Source organism: Semicossyphus pulcher, unplaced genomic scaffold (assembly GCF_022749685.1).
Source record: "Semicossyphus pulcher isolate SPU_LCO1_2020_fin unplaced genomic scaffold, fSemPul1.0.p SCAF_8, whole genome shotgun sequence".
NCBI classification, from domain to species: Eukaryota; Metazoa; Chordata; class Actinopteri; order Labriformes; family Labridae; genus Semicossyphus; species Semicossyphus pulcher.
Genome location: NW_027211759.1, coordinates 21,033,401 through 21,045,933, shown reverse-complemented (window position 1 = coordinate 21,045,933; position 12,533 = coordinate 21,033,401).

Here is a 12,533-nt window from a genome sequence, read left to right as displayed (position 1 = left end):
AGAGTGTGGCAGTCCGAATATAAATATGTGATAGCACAAATAAACTGCCACAGTCAGGCAATGTCTCTGTTAGAGTTTAATTCATGTTTCTGGACCGGTTGTCATGGTCGGTCAGGTTTTTATGTGGGTAATGATGTACTATTTGCGCTCCACGGACTGTCACAAAAATAGACCAGAGCACAGGTGCTTATTTTGCAAACAGGCAGAGTATGCAAAACACTGTGAACGTTTAGACCGGAGATGTGGTGCACTCGTGGATTGTTAATGACACTGCTATTACTGCACTGTGCATGGTGAGTCTCTTAAATACCAATTTAAATATCATTTGGCAGAGCGAGGGGAAACATTTATTTCCACCTTAGGAATTTTTACTCTACCTATTGCCTCTGTATGAAATTCAAACCCTCGATACTGTCAGGTTAAATCTTTGTACTCAGTAACTAAAGGTTCATGATGAATAGAATTAGCTTAAAGGAGAAATTGGCCCCTGGAAAAAGCCGCTGTCAGTCAAAGCTGTTCGATAGAAGCAAAAGTATTTGAAATTGGCGCCATAGCTGTGGAGAAAGTTGTACAAACAGCTTGTGGTTTCCCCCATTCTACATTCCTACAACACCCAGAGTGCGTTGCGTCCCTCCCTCTAAAACGAATGCAAGAGACGCTGGAGCGGAATACGACTGTTTTCCAGTCAAGGACATTGATCGCTGCAGGCAATTGCGTGCACAAAATCCGAAATACGACGAGAATATACCGATGGTTCTCAACTGGTGGGTCGGGACCTAAAAGTGGGTCGCGGAGCTGTTTTCAGTGGGTTGTGGAATTGTGCTGGGAAAAAAAAGGTGTGGCAAAAAGTCTATGCTGCACTTTTATTTTGAAGGAAATGGCTTTCCTATGATGTGCGTGCAGTTGAAGTGTTGTTTATTTACACTCAATGTATCCACTGATTGGATAATCCCAGCTGCAGTAACATTTACATTCTTGAAATTGGATGAGCCCGACAGTAGTTGCGTTTATGTTGCACTTTTTTAGCTTATTTCAGTTGAAAGAAGGCTGCTAATTGATTGAATTGTAGAATATTTACCTCACACTGCTACCTGCTGGTCATTTTGGTTGAGTGGGTGTTTTGTGATGCTGACATACTGTGATGTTTTGTTCAATCTCAGGTCCAAACTGCACCATTTTTTATTAAATACAATTTAGTGGTTGTAAAATTTCAGATATTTGGGTCGCTATTTGTCAGTAAGATGGTGGGTCCTGAGGCTAGACCAGTTAAGAACCACCCTACAATTTTGAACAAGACATGACATCGGAGGCGGGCGTCCTAGATTGAGGAAGTGTAGTTTAGCGAGCTCCCTGGCCTCCCCCAGATGGCGCATTTTACGTAGTCTGGCCGAGGTTTTCCAGGGCCCATTGGAGAAGCGGATAGCGTCCTCCATTTTTTTCTACCATAATGGCCTTAGCTCCACATAATAGCATGAAAGGACTTAGGTTGAAAATCACCGAATTGGCCCTTTAACGTGCCTCAGGGGAATGATCTTAAATAAATAGTCTAATACGTCTGGACTTGTCTCGAGTTAACAAAGATCTTCTATTTCACAAAGTAGCCCAGCCTTAATCTGGTTATTAAGATCTGTTGGATGAAGATTTACACTGTCTCCTCTCAGAGGGAGAAACAGCGAGTCGAGCACAATCCGAGGTTTGTCTGGGTTTGTTCTGTCTCAGCTTTACTCACTGCTACATCTGTGCTTCGTCAGTGGCAAACGAGTGTGTGCCCGCCTCTGAGTCACACTGCAGAGTAGACGCACACCACCTACACACTTATGTCACCAGCAGCAACCAAAACTTTGAAACTGGGGAAGAGTTTGTTTAAATTATAATCAGGCTGTGACATTAACATCAAAGTGGCTTGCGTGCAAGAATACTCAATTAAGCGTTCACACATTTCAGAGAGCCTCTTTCAACAGTCATGCGTGCTTGGCCACAGCTGGACTATCTGCCATGACATCATAGAATAGCACACTATTGGCACTATATAACAATGATATCAGTGTTTTCCTCTGTGGCCCCTCTCAGCAGGCCTCTAAACGTGGGCGCCGGGTCACAATGCTCCTCTGTGCCCCCTGACGTATGGCATCCTGGCTCTGATGTGGCCCTGGAAAATTCTGCGTGCCAACCTCCCAAAATCCCACGCTGGCATCCTCCGGGGCTCAGGCAACGATTGTCCCGGACTCAGCTTACAAAAGGCTGAAAGAGAGACAAGCTCTAAGGTGAGTGTGTTCGGTAAGATGTGAGGGAAAGAAAGAGACACCTTTGAATAGTTAGAAATCGGGCTGTTCCCACCAGGCAAGAATTTGGCTGCCAAACCAAATCAGGCCCACAATTTAGAGCGTGGTGGTGATTTAACGGTTTCCACACACTTCTTGTCTGGGAAAGAAATAGCAAACACTTTTCCCCACAGAAACCTGACAGCCGGTCTTTAAAGCAAAGCCTTTCACATCACAAACCTCTCATTATCTTTTCATTTTTGATGCTGACCGTCTCAGCTATTTCATTTGTGTCCTCCCTCTGATCAGAGTCAAACATTGATCTCGAGCTATCCCTGCACCTGTGGCAACATGAGCCTTATTCCTTTCCCTGACAGGAGTGGAAATTGAAGGGGGGGGAGGGGTGGTAAAACTTCATCTGGTAATTACAAGTTTAAAAGCAGAAGATTCTCACAGTGTGCGCTCAAACGACGGCGCCCGAGGTGTTGTGCGACGGCTGACTGACGGAGCGGTGAGAAAGAAGACAAAGAAGAAGAAGAAGGGAAGAGCAGGTTAGAGGGAGGATAGAAGCAGAGAATAGTTTTTGGCGAAAGGGCGGGGTGATATGAAGGAGAGAGAAAAAGCAGTGAGTGAAAGGATGGAGATTGAATTTCGTCTTCCCGGGCTAGAAGGGCGCCTGCGAGCAAACAAAAGGATGAAAAGATGACCTGCCGCTGTTCCCTGACTGACAGTTGGACACTTCCCCATCTTCCTCTCTCTCCGCGACTCTCCCTCCATTCTGCGAGTCTCCTCCTGTCAGTGTCCAACGTCTTCTCTTAAAACAATTACTGGACTGCCAGAGGGCGGACGGAGTGCCGAGTCAGCGAACTAACGTGGAAGACTACCTGTCACGGAAGCGCGCAGGCGGCTGAGGGGAAGGATGGAGCATGAAAAGAAAACGCTCGGGGAAGCAGAAAGAATAGATGAATCATTTTAGAAATGGAAATCTAATGACAGTTAAGCTGCTTATTAATTTGGCTGACATTGGGAGTGCGCGTGTGTGTGTGCACATGTGCTTGTCCCCTGTCTTTGAGGGAATACAACTGTAGTCACAGTGAAAGCAGATTATGAGATTAAGTAAAGTGCTTCTGGGAAATAAATAAAAAACACTGGATGAATGAAAATAGTAAGAACAATGACGAGCTTTTGTGTGGCGTGTGCACGCATTGTAGTGTAAAGTTCTGTTGTTTAGGTATGCATCCTTTAAAATAAACTCCTTGTATGTTGCATTGTGTGAGATACACGGGGGCAGAGAGGTTACCGTCACTTTGTAATGGCTTTACCGAGAGCGAGGAAATGAATGGCTAAATCAGTACGATTGATAATCGGCTCTGGGGTCTGGAAATAACCTGCAGAGAATCACAATGACTTTGCTTTTATCTGGTGTACTTACAGAGCTGCCCGTCCCACTCAAGACTGCCTCGCCAGTACATCGCATAATCCCACAGGATTAAATTGTTTTTACATGGAACATGTGTAGCATCGCAGCGGAGGAATTTATAAACCATGGTAAATATGAAATCTTTGATGTTAGCCACTGCAGGGCCAGCTATCCTTTATCCTTTCCTTCCTTCCTTTGTTTTTATCGCTCTTCTTCCCCCCCCCCCCACTCCCTCTCAGGTTCCTGCTGTGTGTTTAGAAATAGGATCTTATAGCCTAAATTGAAAATGGGACTGCTCCACAACACTCAACACATGGCAGCAGATGTGTGGCAGTGTGTGAGAGGAGGAGGGGGGGGCTTAAGGAAAACGAGGCAGAGGGATAGAGAGACTGAAGGAAAGAGACGAGAAAGAGGAGGGGGAATTGCGGGAGGAGGAAAGAGAAAGAAGATGAAGGTAAAGAGAGAGAGAAGGAAGAAAGATGAGCGACTGAGAGGGGAGGGAAGAGGAATGGTGAGGAGTTTAGAGGCTCTCAAACACTTTGCACTCCCAGCACAGCAGATGCCACATTCTGTCTGGCACAGTGATCTGTGGGCCTGCTCTATTTATACCCTCACTGTGTCACTTCAGGGCCAGTACAACACTCACAACGTGTGCGCACACACGCACACACACACATCAAGCATCAGGCTTTTGCAGCTCTCCTGCAATGACGGAAATGAGGCAGGTTGGAGAGGCTCCCTGCGAGGGGGAGAGGTGGAAAACAATATGAGGGCACACACGGAGGCAAAACAGGAACAGGATATGTTGGAATGGATGTTGTGTGTCTGGAAGTTAAAACTTGTGAAGTGAAACTAGCATGTGAGAGGAGGGGAAGGTGCAGATTTTGCTTTTCATCAGTGCCTGGCTGGTTTTAGTTGGCAGAACAGACCATGGGAAAAAGCAGAGCGAACAAACAGTGGTCTGATTAAGCAGCAGGAGCACCGGAGCCGGTTGGATCGCCGTGGCTACTGGGATGGACAGCCGCAAATTACATCAGCTTTACACGTTAACAATGACTAGAGTTGGGCAAAGCACGGAGGAAAATCTGTGTAAAAATGAGAAAAGGAAGGGTGGAGCGGGGAGAAATGGAAATAAAAAAGGGACAATTTGGACTTTTATAGCTGCAGACTCACACTTCCATGAGGTCTGTTTTATAAGAGATTGGAAAATTGTGCATGGATCATCACGTGGCTTTATTCCTTTCTTGGGTCGGTACCTAATTTAATATGCAGCCCGCTGTGGACCAAAGCAGCGCGTCTTCACTCATGCTGTATGTGTAATCTCATCCGTGCAGCTATGTTGCATTGTTAAGAGGCTGCAATCCCGCATGTTAAATCGCCTGTGTTTGCAATCAATCAGCACAAATGCAACAGAAGCAAAGCAGGGGCTCATTACACATCGGGCTTAGAGCCACGACACCTCTACACACATCCATCAACCTCACACAACGCCGGGCCCCCCCGCCTGCAATCGAACAGGAACGGAGCCTGCAAACGCAAACACACTCGCACATATGCAAATAGATGCACACGTCATAACGCCGGCACATTTGTCTGTGACCTATGATGTGGCATGCAAAGTCAGACAAACAGATTCTAATGGCTCGGAAGGAGCTGGCATTCAAGAACAAGAGGAATATTTGCTGCAGGTGCAATAAAGAGGCCTGGAGGCAATCTTTGAAGGGTCACCTTTGATATTATGAAAAACGAGGGGCAGAATCAGCTCTCTAATAAATCTGTGTGTCTGTCAAAGTAGAAGAGCAAGAGAGGCAAATGTAAAAGATTGAAACAGCCGCCTATATCTCGTCCTATATAAGTTATAAAAAAATGAAATGAAAGCTGCACTAGCTGTGTGTGCGCGACTGTGTGTAGACCTGAGAGTGAGCACTCCAGCTGTAAGAGGCACAGAGGGGAAGAGGGAGCTGTGTGAATGTGTGCACCAGCGAGCAAAGGAAAGAACAACAACAGACTCTTCCTCCTCTTTGAAGAGGACCCTCTCACCTTCCCAACCCCCGCTCCCTCCTCTCCCCACCCCCTTACACTGTGTATCGGCAAGCCATAAATCCAGGCTCTCATCTGCCGATGTGCCTCTGAAGTTCAGGAATGCCCGCATGGGATTTGAGGCCCGGTGAGTTATGGGAACACCTGGGAGGGGTGAGGAGGAGTGAGGGCACCTATGAAGGGCGACATGTTGACAGCCAACAAGGCTGATGGATTAGTCATGGTAGTCAGCTATCTTTGGTGTGGGTAATATGCCTTTGAATCACAGAATAAGCGTGGAATACAAGCTTACTGACGACATGCCAGCATACGTTTTTTTGCCTTTACCAGATGTGATCATGTAACACAGTCCAGCGGCAACTTCACAGGGGAAGAAGCGGCCGAGAGCTTGGGATGGCAGGGCTGTTTTTGAAAGGCTGAGGGTTATAAAAGCAGAACATGGCCGGGGTCGCGGCCTGGCCTGACTCTGGCGCTCCTGCACAGCGAGCTCACATTCTTTAAGCCTGCACACTGAAAGTCACCCATCTGCCTGTTCCTGTCCTACAGAGCCACTACACAGCCCTCCGTTTGTTTGTTTGTCTGTGAGAGCAAAGGCTGCTAAGAATCTGTTTACCAGGTGTGTCTCCTTCCTGCCATTTGTCATGCACATAAACAGATGAGCGTGTTGAGTGTAGAGCTGCAGCTATTGTTTTCATGGTTAAATATGTTTTAAGTAGTTGAAAGTTTAGTCTACGAAATACAGAACAAACAGGCCCATCCCAATTTCTAGCTTTTATTGTCACTTGACACCACTCAGATTGCTCGGTGATTTTTGGATACTTTGGAAAACATCCGTCCATCCTGTTCAGGGTCGCACGGGGCTGGAGCAAATCCCAGCTGTCACTGGGTGAGACGCAGGGTACACCCCTGGACTGATTGCCAGTCAATCACAGGGCCTATACACAGAGACAGACAACCTTTCAGACCCACACTCACACCTAGAGTCACCAGTGAACCTAACGAGCCTGTCTTTGGACCGTGGGAGGAAGTCGGAGTACCCGGAGGGAACCCACGCATGCACTGGGAGAACATGCAAACTCCACACAGAAAGGCCCACTTCGTCCGAACCGGAATTTGAACTAGGAACCTTTAAGCTGTTAGGCGACCGCGCTAACCACTGCACCACCTTGCAGCCCTTCGGAAAACAATCTTGCTTATTTCAGGAATATAAAATCAGGCTTCTCATATTTTGCAGCAACCTTCAGTTTTGCTGACTGAAATGACAAAGTCAGATGTTTATCAGCTGAGCTAGCTAGATGAGCTCCTTAGCCTTTGAAGTAATGCTATGTTACTATTTGGTGAGCCAAAAATGCTAATGATCACAGCTTACAAAAAAAAAAGATGAACAGTTTTTTATTCATTCCTTCCACTTTTGCTCTTGAGCTTGTTTTTGGAAAGACGAACAAAAAAACTCTACTATTTGAACTCTCTTGCTATGGGCTGATGCACACTGTTTAGGCAGCAAGTGTACATTTTGTCCTCGATATTGATGTGTTGGGAGCAGGAAAAATAGGCAAGGGTGAGGGACTTTGTGAGTGACTCTGACAGAAGCCAAATTGTGACGGCTAGACGACCAGGTCAAAGCATCTCTACAACTGCAGCTCTTGTCCTGGTCTGCAGTGCTCAGGACCTACCAAAAGTGATCCAAGGATGGAAAACTGGTGAACCAGCGACAGGGTCATGGGCGGTGGAGGCTCCCATGTGGGGAGCAAAGGCTGGCCTGTGTGGTCCGATCTAACAGAAGAGCTACTGTAGCTCCGATTGCTGGAAAAGTTCATGCTGGTTCTGATAGAAAGGTGTCAGAACACACACTGCATCGCAGTTTGTTGTGTATGGTACTACGTAGCTGCAGATGGGTCAGGGCGCCCATGCTGACCCCTGTCCACCGCTGAGTGTTTGCGTTGCTTACCTGGGGAAGACATGGCACCAGGATGCACTGTGGGAAGAAGGCAAGCCGGTGGAGGCAGTGTGATGCTTTAGGTAATGTTCTGCTGGAAAACCTTGGGTCCTGCCATTCATGTGGATGTTACTTTGACACGTACCACCTACCTAAACAGTGTTGCAGACCAAGTACACCCCTTCATGGAAACGATATTCCCTAATGGCAGTGGCCTCTTTCAGCAGGATAATGCGCCCTGCCACACTGCAAACATGGTTCATGAATGTTTGAGGAACACGACGATGAGTTCAGGGTGTTGACTTGGCCTCAAAATTCCCCAGATCTCAATCCAATCGAGCATCTGCAGGATGTGCTGGACAAACAAGTACAATCCATGGAGGCCCCACCTCGCAACTTACAGGACTTAAAGGATCTGCTGCTGACGTCTTGGTGCCAGATACCTCAGCACACCTTCAGAGGTCTAGTGGAGTCCATGCCTCGATGGCTCAGGGCTGTTTTGGTGGCATAAGGAGGATCTACACAATATTAGGCAGGTGGTCATAATGTTTTGGCTGATCGGTGTATGTATAAGGCCAGACAGGCCTGCCATGCCTAATTATGGTTGCTAAGCTATAATTGGATAATTACTGTTTGGGGGGCGGGGTTTAGCCAGTTTCCTAGAGCCAAGGGTGACATCTTCAAATTACTTGAGCAGTCCATATCCCAAAAGGATTACGTTTTCGGTAATGTAAAAACAGACGTACACAATTAATCTGTTATCAAAATTGTTGTCAATTCATTTTGTGTTTGTCAACATGTTTATTGATCAACCAGTCGTTTTAGTATGGGCGCCCTTTTGTGTGTGTGTTTAAGGTTTTGGAATGAAGCCGTGAACATGACATGACCATTGCTCTCTGTTCCCTCCACACGCAACAGCCGGAGCAGGAGGAACATAAAAGTCAACACACGAAGGTATAAATCACTTTGTTGCACTCTCTTTGCCCTCGCTGTAGATGTCTGCCTCCAGCCTTACAGCCAATCTCTTTACCTTTCTATTTCCTGATGGGAGGCCATCAATTCTGCTATTAAAACTGAGTCATATACAATAGCTCATCTCAGTGATAAATTCCAAGCCTCAAGTGTCCAATAACCCCCCCCTCTTTTCTATATTAAAGGATAAATGATAAAGAATAAATTAGGTGGTTCAAAAATTGAAGCAGTGAAAGAGAATGAGAGAAAATACAGGATATTCCCCTCGTGGTCGACAGTGCTTTAGTAGAAACGTTTGTGGAACCTTAAAAAGGTTTAGCTTCGCTTTCAGTGGCATTGATTTTGTGGAAGATGTCTTTGTAACTAGCCCGGATGATTAGACCCCACCCGCAATCAATCAATGCTCACAGGATCTCACAATGGCAATATTTGCACAGGCCAAATGGAGGTGGCGAAACGGAATGAGAAAGAGTGGAGGGGAATTAAAGGAAAAGACGCAGAGAGACGAGACCTTATATACCAAGACAAGGACAGAAGCCAGCTCGCTAAATCAGAGCCTTTTTGTTTCGTTGACTTCAACCTTGCTGATTCACCAAACGATACGGCCTTCTGAATTTCCTGTAACCCCGCCTTGTCGGTCAAGTGCTCTGCTTTTTCGAGAGGATATTGAAACCTCCCACGTTCATTTCACTTCAGTTGCGAAAGGATGCGTGTTATGTAAAGTATAAGGTTAAAAACACAAAGGTTTGCTGCTTGAATTGGCCCTGAATGTGGAAGGAAGTGAACCACTACACCCCGTATTGTTTCCCCTTTGGTGAAGGTAATGTAAGGGTGTCTGGTTCAGCGCTAGACACTGAGCCTCTCCCTGCAGTCGTGTCAGAGTATAATTGCCGTGGCTGCTGGCGTGGGAGGCCTGGACGTCTCTAACATGTTATTTGAGATGAGTCAGGTTACAGGTGTGAGAGGGAAGGAGTGTCTCAGAGTGAGGCGAAATCTTTAAAGCGTAAATAAAAACGTTTAATTAAAATTCTTGTTTTTTTATCATCTCTTATTTTTTTGTCCACTTTTCTCTCACAGTCTCAGTCATTGCCTGCCATCCTGTTGGCCGGGGATTAATGAAGACTTATGCGTCTACTCTGTCACAGAAGAATAAAGAAAACAGAATGATGAAAAGGTTTTTCATTTTCTGCCATTGCGCACAGCCTCTTTGCAATCTTTATTCGACCCAATGGCTGAAATGAATGGATTTAAAGGTAGATTGTGGAGTTTGTTTGATGTCAAACTGAGTTATGCTTTCAGTCAATGTTTAAAACACAGCCTAATTAAGCCAAACACATTTGATAGATGCCTTCCTCATAAATCATTCTTTTTTATATTTTATTCTCACTGTTCTTACCTGCTTATTTGTGAGCTTGCAGTTTTCTTCTTCCCTGCGTTTGTGTAGCATGATGCTTTGATTTGCATGGACATTACCCACTGTACTTGACACTGTGGTCTACAACGTACCGCTGACAAAGGTGTTTGCACTACAAAGCACTATTTCTGCTTTCTTCTAGCAAGGTGCCCTTGACCCTGTTTTTATCTCTTAAATCATGGACACCATCTTCGTAAGGAAGCTAATTATAAGTCCTGGTAATGTATGGTGAAGATCATGGCTGCGGGAACTGCAAAAATTTGACCAATCACCCTAATTCTCCTGCTCTCTTCTACATGTGCATCAGCAAATATATGTCATTGATATTTGATATTGGTTTGCAATATAAACACCAGAGGGTATCGGTTACGGTATCTTTAATGTCCATGGCACCCTGCATGCTAGACACGTTTTCTTTTGCTTCAATGCAAACAGCTCGGGCGTCCTTACGAGATCGGCAGCAATCATCTCTCTTTCAGCAGCTTTCTAATTCAACCTCGAACTAAAGCCTTAAAATTAATAAAGTAATTATTTATCAAGGTGTCAGCGCTGAAAACTGTGAATACTTTTATACCAGCGCAGCACCTGAAATAACAAGTAGAACAGAGTTAAATGTAATGAATAATTGTAGATTCTCCTTTGCACATATGGCATTATAGCATTATGTACATGCACAATGTCGAGTTTTTACACATTTTATTTGGCATCTTGACACAGAAATCAACAGAAAGTGATGTCAGAAGACAAACTGCATGCTAAGTCAATTGATGGCTTTATAATAGAGCGTTTTCCTCAGACATTTACAGTCACACAAAAAAGCCTCAAAATACAGTAACTTGAATAGCAATTATTTTAATAAGCTGCTGGAACATCGATCATTTTATGCCTCAACAATATCAAAGAAGGACTCCTGGAGGGACTGCTTGTTGTGACAGTTGAATATAGTAATAATGATTTCCTAACACCAGAATGTTTGTCAGGCAGGACAGAAAAACACATTTGTATTCAAAGATTTAAAAAAAAAAAAATGTAAAAATTAAAACCCACGACTGCCACACATTAGAGAAAGTTTCCTCAGAAAGGCTGGTCCAAACACACAGGAAACTGAATTTCCTGGGATATTGAAGGTAGCAACACCATCAAAGGAAATAGTTGTCAAGGACAGAAGGGGTAATAATGTCTGTCAGAGCCGAGATTGGCTCGATACGCTGCCAAGCTTTGCGCCCAAGCCTTAGTTTATAAAATCCTGAAGTAGAATAACAATGAAATCACCCAGGCTTCATTAACCTATACGTACGTAATCACGTCACAACTTTGACACATTGCCCCATTCTGCTGCATCCTATACCAGGCAGCACTATCTCACCTTCATGCCCAATCATGACAGCGATACTGCAGAGTCAGCCATAAAGCCCCTAATGTTTGTCTCCAGCGAGCTCTTCCCTCTCCCCCCCTCTGAAGAGAGGGGCCAGCACCTGGACGCAACCCAAATCGACTGCCTGCCTCTTGTGCCTGTCTTCATCGCCGCATGCCTGAGTGCCCTCCTCTTCTATCTTTACTCCTGTCGACCTATCTACTTAACTGACTGACTGTCATGACATTTTCCTCACAGTGAGCTTAATCATTTCAGTGTAACGGTGTGCCATTACAGGGCGAGGCAAGGCGCAGCATTTGTGTGGTACAACAGCCTGCTATGGCGGCACAAAGCGCAATTTACATAGAAATGACCAAATTACTGAGCACAGGCACAGCCCATTGGTGCTATAATTTAAAACGACTACTGTGACCATACGCAGATCTGCGACAGCTTGCAGCCTCCAGCCAGCACTAACATTCAAAGAACAAGTGGTCAGCACAGGACGGAATGTGCTGTTTCAGCAGGGTTGTAGGTATTCGCCATCATGTCTCACACGTCCTCTTTCCCCTTCGGTGTATCGATTGTCTTTGCACTTTGGGCATAGAGAGGACAAAGATGGTATGACACAGTCACAGCACAGCAAAATGGAAGGACGCTGATAAAAATGTGTCCACGAAATGAACAGATATGGTCATAATTTAAGCTGAAGCAAAGTTTTTAAAGACCACCTCCAGTGAAAATCAAGTGTTTACCTTGTAAACATCTCCGTGTGGTATTCATGTACTACAGGACACATTAGGGACACCATCTCCATGGCTGGGCCTGTCTGCTTTTAAACTGCAGTGTACCAAGGACAGGCTGAACAACATGTTTTCAGATTGACAGGTTTAAGACGTCACAAACCTAAGGAGCCAATCCCGTAAATGGACGTGGTGACGCTATGCATATCATTATGTGCAACCTATGGCAACCACTTCGGCGATGCGTGAGCCAGCTGTAACGGTCAACGTAATTTTTGCGAACTCACTACTGACTACTAACGTTAACATTACTACTACTAATGACTACATTTCAAGCTAAGTTTCAACAAGTTCCCACAAAACGATGGCAGAGATGTGTTTTGTTTTCTCGAC